The sequence below is a fragment of the Callospermophilus lateralis genome, unplaced genomic scaffold (genome assembly GCF_048772815.1).
Source record: "Callospermophilus lateralis isolate mCalLat2 unplaced genomic scaffold, mCalLat2.hap1 Scaffold_62, whole genome shotgun sequence".
NCBI lineage: Eukaryota > Metazoa > Chordata > Mammalia > Rodentia > Sciuridae > Callospermophilus > Callospermophilus lateralis.
The window spans coordinates 1,800,468-1,811,284 of NW_027514663.1; the positions used below are offsets into that span (position 1 = coordinate 1,800,468).

At 49.8% G+C, this 10,817-nt stretch overlaps 1 pseudogene; it reads right to left on the bottom strand.

Moving 5' to 3' along the window:
- Window positions 1-570: 570 nt before the first annotated feature.
- LOC143389752 (small integral membrane protein 32 pseudogene) lies at window positions 571-883 on the bottom strand (annotated as a pseudogene).
- Between the last annotated feature and the right edge of the window lie 9,934 nt (window positions 884-10,817).

A 10,817-nucleotide genomic window follows, 5' to 3' on the forward strand; every position in this document is an offset into this window, starting at 1 on the left:
AGGAATTGGCTATTTGGACTTAGGCGGGATCCACTGAAACTCGGGCGTCGTGTCATTTCCCTAAGGGGACAAGGTCCTCTATGAACATCATTCCAAGGTCCGGCAGAGTTCGTGCTAGGATCCTAGTGGGATCCTCAGTGCCAAGGAGCAAGAAAGGCGGTAGCATCTTTGGGGAGAAAGCCACAGGGCCAGGGATTCGGGACTGGAAGTTCCTGGCTAGTTGTGCCCTGGTGGTTCCTGCCCCTTCTGTGGCAAAGTAAGGAATTCAACCCGTGGCAGACAAGGCTTCTGAGCCCAGGTGGCACACTGTCTTTCAGGATGGTTCCCCGACTGGACCCTCTGTTTAGGGGAAGAAAGACACCCTTTCAGGTACTGGGCTAGGGATCCTGTGCAGCCTCCTAACGTCTCCAACCGTTTTTACTTTCCGGTTACCTATCTTCGTGGGAAAAGGTCTGAGCAAAGTGTTTCCAGGGACCAGCAACCTCCAATGTCAATCCCGCTCTGCCCAGTTCATGTTGGAGTGTCTTGGGGAGGCCAGGACGGTGCTGGCGGCCTTGGCTTAGTTCAACGCTACATCTGCCACGTCTTCCAGGGAGCACAGGTGTCGCGCACTGACCTGGGGCAGTGTGGCAAAGGCCCAGTGGCCAGCTGGCAGCCGATGAAGAGGACGACAAGCGCCACAGAAAGCAGCAGCAGGAAGAAGAGCAGCAGGTAGGTGGGCAGGTCAGCCTTTGTGGCCTTGCCATCCCACATACTGTGTGGTGGCCAGCTCTAGAGGCAAAGCGTCCTCTGCCTTGAAGGTGGCTCCTGGAGCCAGAGCACCACCGACCGCCTGGGGGTGGGGGCCGCCCATGCCCATGGCGTTGAACTCATCTCCATACATGGCCCGCGGGTCCCAGCGATCCCAGTAGGACCTCCTCACTTGGCTCGCGCTGACCTGAGCTAGCCAGCGCTTCCGTGGAGCTCTCCTCCTGCCCTGCGCTCATCTGGAGAGTCGGTGCCTTCGAACAGAGGGGAAAGCACAGATCCCGGGACCCTCCGCTCACTCTTCTAGGTGCTCATCTGCCTTTGCCACGCCGCGGTGGACCTCTGCCCTCGGAGCTGCACAGCTCCCTGCCTGCGCCCTTCAAGCTTTCCTTGTTTATCGGTGTTGCCAGCAAGAGAGAGATCCCAAGACTCTGATTGTCTCACGGTTTCACAGCCGCTCTCTCGGCTCTGACCCTCAGCTTGAGGGAGCTCTGGGTTTCAGGCGCACATCTGGGTTGCAGCGACAGTGAGAGGTGCTGAGTGAGTGCTGCCGCAGCTCCGCACTGGACACAGAGTGCACCGAGGGAGGGTGGCACGGAGTCCTCAGGCTCTGGCGCCACCGCCTTGGCAGCTATCAAGGCAGTCCTGCAATCCCGCGTCCTTGTCAAGACATCCCGGTGTGTGTGGCCAGCTTGTCCTCACTCCCTCTGGCTACTTGGCTCCTGTTTGAGCTGGAGATAGCTCTGAGGCATCTCTGGGCGCTCTTTGGTGTGTGTGGGGGACGGGATTGGTGGTGGCTGCTCCCTGGGAGAAGCTGCAAACCAATGAGGGCGAGGGAGGACACGGCTGTGACTGCCCACTGCCCGCCTCACATCACTCAGGAACACAGAATACGGAAGAGCAAGAAAGCTGATCTGGGGCATGGGGGGGGGGAAGGGTGTAGGGGGAGGGTTGGTACGGAGGTCGGGGCTGGTATGGGGGGCAGGGGGATCCAGAGCAAGCTAGCAAGCACGCACATAGGGTCGCAGAAAGAGGGAGGGTCAAAGACATAGCTATAGACTTAGGAACAGAGCCACAGGGAAAACAGACAGTTGAGGGATGCAAACTCAGAAACAAGGTTTAGCAGAGCATGGACACCTGCTTTGTTCACTTGATGTCTTCTTTCCAGGCAGAGCCGGTTTGGGTGAAGCCCCCACTGGCTGCTGGATAGCTTAGGCAGGGCACACCTGAGTAAAGGCACAGACTTTTGTTCAAACTGGAGCCTGTGGGTACGTGTGCTTCTCCACCAGGAGCTCACTTGCTCAACAGCATTTGCAGCCCTGCTAAAAAATAGAGGGGTAAGAGGAGGACATGGTGCTGGCCATGACCCACCCACTTTGGGAACCCCTGGAAAGGACTGGTGGCCAGGACAGAGGTGAGCAGTCAGTTGAACTGGGAGTGGCTAAGTCCCCTTTTCCAGGACTCCAAACTCCTCACTTCCTGCTAGAAATCTTCCAACCCCCAAGCCAGAAGGTGAACCCTGCCCTGGTCCACCATGGATCCCGTGCTTCTTCTTTGTAAGCGCTGGAGATCATTGTCCAGCAAGATCAAAACTGGAGGCACCAGGTAAGAAGCCTAAGGAACCAATCTAAAGGAGACTTGCTCTCAGGTTCCTGCAAGGTCAGGGTCAGGAGCAGGCATCTCCTTCAGGTTTGCACCGTAGATGTCCCATGCCTCACTGTAATCATAGCCCTGTTGCCTGGTCACTAGTCTGAGACTCTCATTGAATCAGCCAAGTTCATATCTGTGTCTCTCTGCCCCTTTCTTCTTCCTCTAGGGAAAGTACCTGGGGAGAGCTTGGTGACATTCGCTGAATGATGAAGAGATGAATTACTTATTCCCCTCTCCCCTCTGCATTTTGTGCCTGGTCACCAGTACAGTAAGAACCACCAAGTTGTTCCAGGCCACAGCTCATCCTCACAAATCCCTGTGATACCCAGAAGATACCTCTGTCAACTCTTCATCTGTCTTTAAAACTGTGGTCCCAAGTACTGACTTCAAAATGTTTGGCTGCTGAACAAGATGCAAAAAATTTGCTCTAAGAGGTTCTGTGTAGTGTTTTCCATTTAATTCCATGGGTAGGTCCCTGAGGGCCTCCCCAGCCAGGGGGGCATTGCAAGGAGGGCAGGACCCAGCAGAACTCAGCATGGTCCCATCTGCTCAGTCACCAACCCAGACAGAGCCTACCTTGGTCCTGAAAAGCTGCTGGCCCTACTCTTGGCTACTGCTTAGGTTAATACCTCATTTTTGTGATGGGAAAACTGGCTCTGAGAGGGGACAGGTCTTATTCTTATTATCACAGGACAGTTACCATGTAACACTGATGTGGTAGCAGCAATAGCTGTGAGAAGGAGTCCCTTTCTCTAAAGATCTGACCTATTTGGACACTCAAACAGCAGGATCCTACAGGAAATTTTGTAAAACCAGAGCAGGCCTCATTGGCTCTTTCAACTATGGGGAGCGACAGCATATGGGCCATATATGGACAAGGATTACAAACTGTCAGTAACTTCTGGGTCCTAGTTTGAATGCAGAGCTTGAGTAGCTCAGTTTGGGGGTTGGCCTGGAATTTTTTCCTGGAGTCTATATGGGTAGTAACAAGGCCCTTTTCCCTACTTCTTTTCAACTCCATCCATGATACAAGATAAGAGATGGGTGGCTTAGTTGAAAGGTCCATATGGAATCTGTGCAGGCCTCAACTCACTGGACTGTTGAACAAGGAGTGAAGGTAGTTGGCTTCCAGTCCTGCTCTGGAAACAAGCTGTGATCATCCAGGAAATGATTGTGGAACAGGGAGTCTGCAGAGGGTTTGGTATAGATGTGGTTGAAAGTTCCACTGGTGGCAGGACAATTTCTGAACCTGGGGGTTCCTAACACTGCTTATTTCTTCCCCAAAGCTGCTTTTAATCCCCACGCTGCATCTAGGAATGGAGGAGCTGAGGCTTGAACCTGGGCTTCCCCAGTTCTGGAGTCCATGCACTTGACCACTATGACAAAGCTTCCCATGAAGGAGCAGTTCTGGTAGATGCTATTCATGGCCCTTTTATCATAAGCAGAGCACCAGGCTTCAGAATTCATCTTTTCCCCTATAGCAGCCTGTGAAGGCACTGCTATCATTCCCACTTTCCCCAGGAGGAAGCTCGAACCCCAAGAAGTGGTGTTACTTGGCAAGCTCTTGGAGTTGGGTGGTGGAGCAAGCAAGCCACAAACTTGCATCCTGTGCTCAGTCACTCAGTCTTAGCTGCTTTTTCTCCTGAGGAAGAATGTGTGGTCAAAATGCCTTTCCTTTTGGCAAAGTTGGAGAAATTATATCGCCCCTTTGTGTGTGTGGGGTGTCTTTTGGTCCTGAAGTAGAAAGGGCACAATTTCTTTTTTGAAAGATGTACAGAGCCATGAGAGGGCAGTCACATTCCCTGCACATCCCTGGCAGGAAATTAAACAAGGCCAGTACTGAGTAAATGCAGAGATGAAGTTTACACAACTTTTTATACAAACCAAGTGACCTTCCATTAAGGAAGCATTGTGTACTCATACATTTAAATCTTTGGAAAGATTATAAAAGGGGCTCAGAGGTCAGCTTTGACAGGTAGAGGTCACAGTACTGGGACCTTAGAGCCACCTCTTTCCCATTATGTAGTTGTTGAGTGACACACACGTGCCTTCCTGTTCTGCCTGTCTGAGAGAAGCCCAGGGAAGCAAGGCAAGGGCACTTTCCTGCCACATGAGAGCCATTTGGCAGCTGTTGAGTGGAAACTTTGGAGACAGACAGGGAGCATTGGAGCCCCAGGATTTTGTAAACTGTGCTTCACAGGCCTGTGGTATTCAGTACAGCCATTTCAGTTTCTTCCCCATGCTCTGGGAGTTAAACCACTAATTGTCACATAGAGGCTGGGACTGAAGGTCAAGCTTAAGAGTGACTATCTCAAGGCTGGAGTTGGATGCTGATGCATTTGGTGTCCCTGTGTATGGAGAGAGGGTGGGGTTAGACTGCTCTAAAATGGAATGACCCCTCCCTCTCTGTGAATGTTGCCAGTGCTCTTGTTTTCTGAAACTTTTTTTTTAAAACCATCATCCCTGGCAATGGCTTTTCTCTTCCTCCTCCTCCTCCTCCTCCTCCTCCTTCTGTTTTTACAGGTTACTTTGGCAATTGCCGTGGTTGGTGATTTAAGGTTATATTTTCGAATGGCCAATTTAAGAACTAAATAGCAAGTAGCCCAAGGCTAGATTCCAAAATGAAACTTTTCCCGATGAGAGTAGGCAATAAAGGATTTGGGAAATGGTCATGCTAGGTGTTCAAGGTGGCTGTAGTTTGGATAGTGAAGTGGGGCAATTGGAGAAAAGATGGGGTGTGAGGGAGAGATGGTACTATGAGGAGAGAAACCACAAAATGATGTAGTCTCCTATGTCAGAAACAGCATCTCTGGCTCTGTCATCCAGTCCATCAGTCTGTGGGTCTCTGGCTGATCAGATAGTGGGATGGAGAGTCAGTCTTGATATGAGTGACAGGGGCACTAGAAGAGGGCACAAAATTGGACTTGCAGGCCAAAGGTTTGGCTCTAACTCTTGTGATGGCTGTTACTGGGTGTGCAACTTTTTGGACTAAATCTCCCCACCTACTGGATATTTCCTCAACATTTTTCTTATTGGTTTGAATGACATGTGACCTTGCCTGCCTCTCTGGATCCCTTCAGATGTGTGGCTTCAAGCCAAATGGGTCCCAGTGATACAAGGCTTCCAGGTCACTGAGACTGAGAGTTGACTGATCATCACCAGCCAGAACCCCATCACCTCCCTTCTCAGGGATGGGTGGGGGTTTTGAAGGGTAGTGAAACTATACTTTCCCTCCAGCAGCCTGGGCCCAATCAGGGATGCTTGGGTGGAATCATGAATGGGATCACTGCACACTAAGAGACAGGCCACCACTCTGACCACTAATTAGGCAGTTGGCTGGAGCTGGGATAGAGCTAGCATGTGACAAAAGAAACGGGGGGACTTGGTAACAGGAGGGTTGTTTGGGATTAGTAGCTTGTCTCAGGGGCACCTAGTAGTCTAGTTTAAGTTCCCTGTCCCTATGCTCCTATGTGCCTGACTTGGGAGGTTCTGCTTGGAGGAGGCTGGGAGCCAGAGGAAGTTTTCCAACACAGAGACAGGTAGCAAGGAAGGGGAGAGTGGAGCTTAGTGGAGGAAGAGGCTCCTCCTCTCCGTGGCACTGAGGGAGAATGGCTTCAAGGACAGCTCTGAGGTCAAGTAGCAAGGCTGGGGCCAAAGAACTCATTGAGGAAATACCTGAAGCACCAGGCAACAGGGAGGCTTCAGACCACGGTGCTGATGGGAGGCTTTAGGAGAGGAGGGGAGGGGAGGACTTGGTAGGAAGAGCCTCAAGTTAAAAGTTTCTCTTCCTGGCCTACAGATGCTTTTAGTAATCCCCTGTCAGGCAGGATGTATGAAGCTGGTGGCAGCACTGGGCTCACTAATTCAGGGCAGGATCCTCTTTCCTCTGCTGAGGCTTGGGCTGGTGACTCTTTGCAGAAGGCTGTCCAGTCCTGGAGGAAGAGGCAAGTGCCAGGGGTTGAAGACTCAGCAAGACTCACCTCTCCTCATAATTCCCCTCTCCCAGGCTCTGGCCCCAGCTTACCCTTCCTTCCTGCACTCTCTTGGGCTGATTACACCTTGAGACAGTCCCAGCTGCCCTCTGCTGGATCTGACCATGTTCCTCAGATTCTGCATTCCTAGGCTTCCAGTCATAGGTTTGACCTCTAAGTCTGGGCTGAGGTCAGAGTCCAGGAGGTTTGCCAGCTCCCCCTTGAAGCCAGTGACTCACTGCTCTCTTAGGTGATGTGAAGCCCAGATATGTTGCAGGCTTCAGGTCCTTGCTGGCCTTATTTCTCTTCCTGCCATAAGTATTTCTACTGGTGCAGCTATTGCCAGGCCCAAAGTCCTGATACTGGATACTGAAAAGACAACAGTCTCCTGCCCTTTGCTCACTCCATGGTCCAACCTCAAGGGGATATCTGGGTTGTCTGTAGATTATTCTCAAAAGACCTCTAAGTTGTACAAGCTCATAAGACTGTAGAATATGACTACAGAGAATAGACATAGAATGAGATTCCTGAATAAGGTTTTAAATTGAATACTTATTTAGTACAAGAAACAGAATCAAAATAAATTGAAAACATAAAAAATTGACAAAGATTCCAAATATAAAAGCCAACAAAACCACCATATCTGGATTGGCTTCCAGCCACCAAGGGAGGACTGGGAAAGGACATCTGACTCAACCTTCTTTAGGTTCCGAAACAACCCCCTGACTAGAAAGAGGAAAAACATCCAAGTTTCCAAAACTCAGAAGCACATTCCCCCAGGATTTGAAAATATATATCTGTTTTTTTCTCCCCAAAGTTATAAAACAACAACAACTGAGTTTCTCTCCCACAGAACTCCAGTCGGCCTTCTGTAGCTGCAGGTTCTGCATCAGGAGAGTCAACCAACTGCAGGTGGAAAACATCCCAAACCAAAAAACGGGGCCTGTATTGAGCATGTTCAGGCATTTTTGTCCTTGTTATTCTATAAGAAATGTAGTCCTAACAATGATGTCCATAGCATTTATAACAAATTAGGTATTTTAATTCATCTAGAGATGATTTCAAGCACATGAGAGGAGGCACATGGAGAGGTTATACACCTGTTTATATTAGAGACTTGAGCATGCAAGGATTTTGCTATGGGCGGGATAGGGGGGTGGGGGGTCCTGGAACCTATCACTTGGAGATATTGGGGGAATGACCAAAGATGGACTTCATCCTCCTGTGTTTGGATAAGACTACCTACTAACAGTCCCCTGCTGCAAACCTTCCCTTTGGCCACCATCTAAAGGAGCTCTCCTTTCTATCCTTGTTCTTCTTGTGCAGGGCTTATTTCTCCCTCTGGGAGTGGCAGGGCCATAACTGGTGGCCCTGAGGCCTGGGCAGAAGGGACTGTAGATGTGGGGAGGGGCAGAAAAAGTCCCCTGACAAAGAAGCAGCTCATGGTAAGCAAGAATCCAGAAACATGATCCCTTTTGCTTTGTTACTCCTTCATAGGGAGAGAGGGGGGGAGGAACCCAGAGGCCCGTGGCGTGATTCATGAGGAAATGTGAAAAAGTTTTGAGTGAGAGAACCAGAGCTGTCCTTTAAGTGGCATTTTAAAATCTAAATTGGAAACTCCATTAGCATTGCCATTTTATGCAGAGGCTGTAGGAATCTATGGTCCTCCTCCTCTCAGGTCTAGAAGGGACCTTAGGTTGTCTCTTCCTCTGGTGAGGTACATGTGGTATTCTGTACCCTAGCTTTATTGGGGAAGGAGCCTCTCCCTCCCCTGCGGGCCCATGTCTGGGGGATGGAAGAAGTGGTCTGAATGACTTGGAGTCATCTGGCCCCTTCTTGGAAAAAGCCTTTAAGATCAAACTCCCCCAGGAATGGTACTGGGCCGCACCAGTGAGCGGGTGGAACCAAAGAAGACACTCGGGGGTTTTAAGGGCATTTCAAGATATGACAGGCTGCCATCCAGTCTCGCTATACTGTTCTTGAATTCACCTACCTAGGCGAGAAAGGCAGTGTCCTGCAGATCCCCCAATGGGTGCTGAAAGGCTGGGGCTAGCATTCTCCAGGGACTATCCCTAGTTTCTCCTCATGGGGCTTTCTGTACACTAGCTCCTTCAGATTATCTGTCATACTTTTTGAAACTCAGGTTTTTGTTCTGAACCTTAAGATCCAAACTCAGCATTTGGAGCTGTGAATGTGCTGTGCATTTGCAGTATGAACATATCCACCTGTGTGGGTGAGTATGAGACCGTCATAAACCAGGGTGTTCCTCCTGCATTTGCTGATACCTGTGATTCTTTCTTGCAGTCAGTCAGCAACAGCCAGACTGTTCAACAGTAATTGCCTCAGGGAAGGCACAATGATGTCTTGGAGTCATCCGGCCCCTTCTTGGAAAAAGCCTTTAAGATCACACTCCCCCAGGAATGGCACTGGGCTGCACCAGTGAGCGGGTGGAACCAAAGACCACACTCAGGGGTGTTAAGGGCATTTGAAGATATTGCAACATTCAGCTAACAAATGAATCAAATTATTGGCATTTCAGAAGTCCAGGCTGAGGATTAGAACAACACATGATGAGAAAAGGCAGGGCTGTGTCTAGTGCATATGACACCCATGGGTGAATTATAATTGGCTTCCTGTTGCATCCAGTTTAGTCAGACATCTTTGCATGATGCACACACTGCTCAACCTTATGTGGCAGCCTGAGTAGGGGCAAATATTTTCATCGCCAAAGTTATAAACTATCTCCTGCCTCTTGGGACAGGTTAGAGTGGGAGGTAAGGAGAATTGATAGGGAGATAAGGAAACCTTAGCTCTAGGTGGATCTCTGGGAGGAGGCCAAGAGGTTCTCTGGCTGACCATGTACAGCCATGCTGAGAGGTCACATACTGGTCCACGTAGCAGCAGCCTGCAGGCCCAACCCTTAGGAAGCAGATTGGAAGAGGGGTATGATGATGCCGGTGTAGACATAGAGGCCAGTGGGTGGGAGGCAGTGACCATAGCCACGGAGGTTACAGCTGTGCTAGATATGCTGGGTGGGCTCTCCAGCCCTGCTGAGATTTTTCCCGTCTTGGAGGAATGGTGGGGGTGGGGGTGTGGGAGCTCTTGACAGAGATTAAAACCAAACCAAACCTTACACTTCTCCCTCACTTGTGTTTGCAGATTTTTATATAAATATGCAAAGGAAGCCTCAAGCAAATATCCACTAATTGTTATCCCTGGATGATTGGATTAAGAGGTGATTTTCATTTTTTTTTAGTTGCTGAGGCTTTTAGAAAATTACTCCAGTGACCATGGTTTATTTTTGTAATGAGAATAATATTTTAAGAAAACAGTATAAAACAAAACAGTAAAAGCAATTTGCTTTTTTCTTCTTTTCCCTCTCTTGTGGCCTTCCTCATTCCTCAAGGGCCTCATCCACCTGCCACCTCCAGCCCCTCTGCCTGCATGGCAAGGGCTTCCGGGAGGAAGACTGTGGGCCCCAACTCATGATGATGATGACAGTCACATCACTGAGGATACTTTTCCACCCTCCTTGTGCCCACTTGAGAGGACAACCAGGGTAAAAGAGAAACTTATCATTTTGCTTGGGATGGTCCAGGGCTGGCTCTGCTGAGCCCAAAGATGAGTGGGCTGGGCTCTTTCATATTTACACTCCCAAAATAGAGCCCTTTCTCAAAATCTGCTTCTCTGGCCCCACAGAGCCTAGCTCAGAGCTTCATTCTGAATCACGACAGAGGAAAAGGGCCACCCTGAGGGCCCCACCAGGACCATTTAGAAATGGAGGGAATAGATGACAGGCCAGCAGGGCCCCTTTAAGGAATCCACACCTGGGGGGGATGGAGATGAAAATAGAAGCAAAGAGATAAGAGGAGGTTTAGTAGGCTAGAGGGAGCAGCCTGCTGATTATTAAAGAGCGAATTACCTGGCTCTAATTATGAATGCATTTAAACAGCACATTTTCTCCTGATGCAGAATGGAAGTGGCTCAGTTTCAGTCACAAAGAGTAGGAAAGGGTGAGAAAGAGAGAAAAAAAAGTAAATCTCTGGTATGAATAGCCAGCTCCTGTGTCTCCTACAAATTGGGGTAAGAAGAGGAATGGACCCCATCCCACCCCTGTCTCTCACCCCCACCTCACTTGCTCAGCCTGTTGGACCTTCTCATTCCACCATCTTTATCCCAGGAACCAAAAGGCATGATAGAGATGAAGCCCCTCTTCACGTACCCCAGCTGGTCTAGTCCCAGGATGCCTTGGTAGTCTGTCTCAGGACTCTGCTCAGACTCCAGGTGAGTCCTAAGATCCAGGACAGAAGTGGGAGAGGACGCTGCCCATGTCTCTGTACATGGATGACACTTCCTCAGCTCCAAGAAACTGGAGACATAATCCGAGTTAAGTCATCCTTGGACTCTGATGTTTACTGTCTCTTTCACTGTGAGTTTTCACTTCATAGC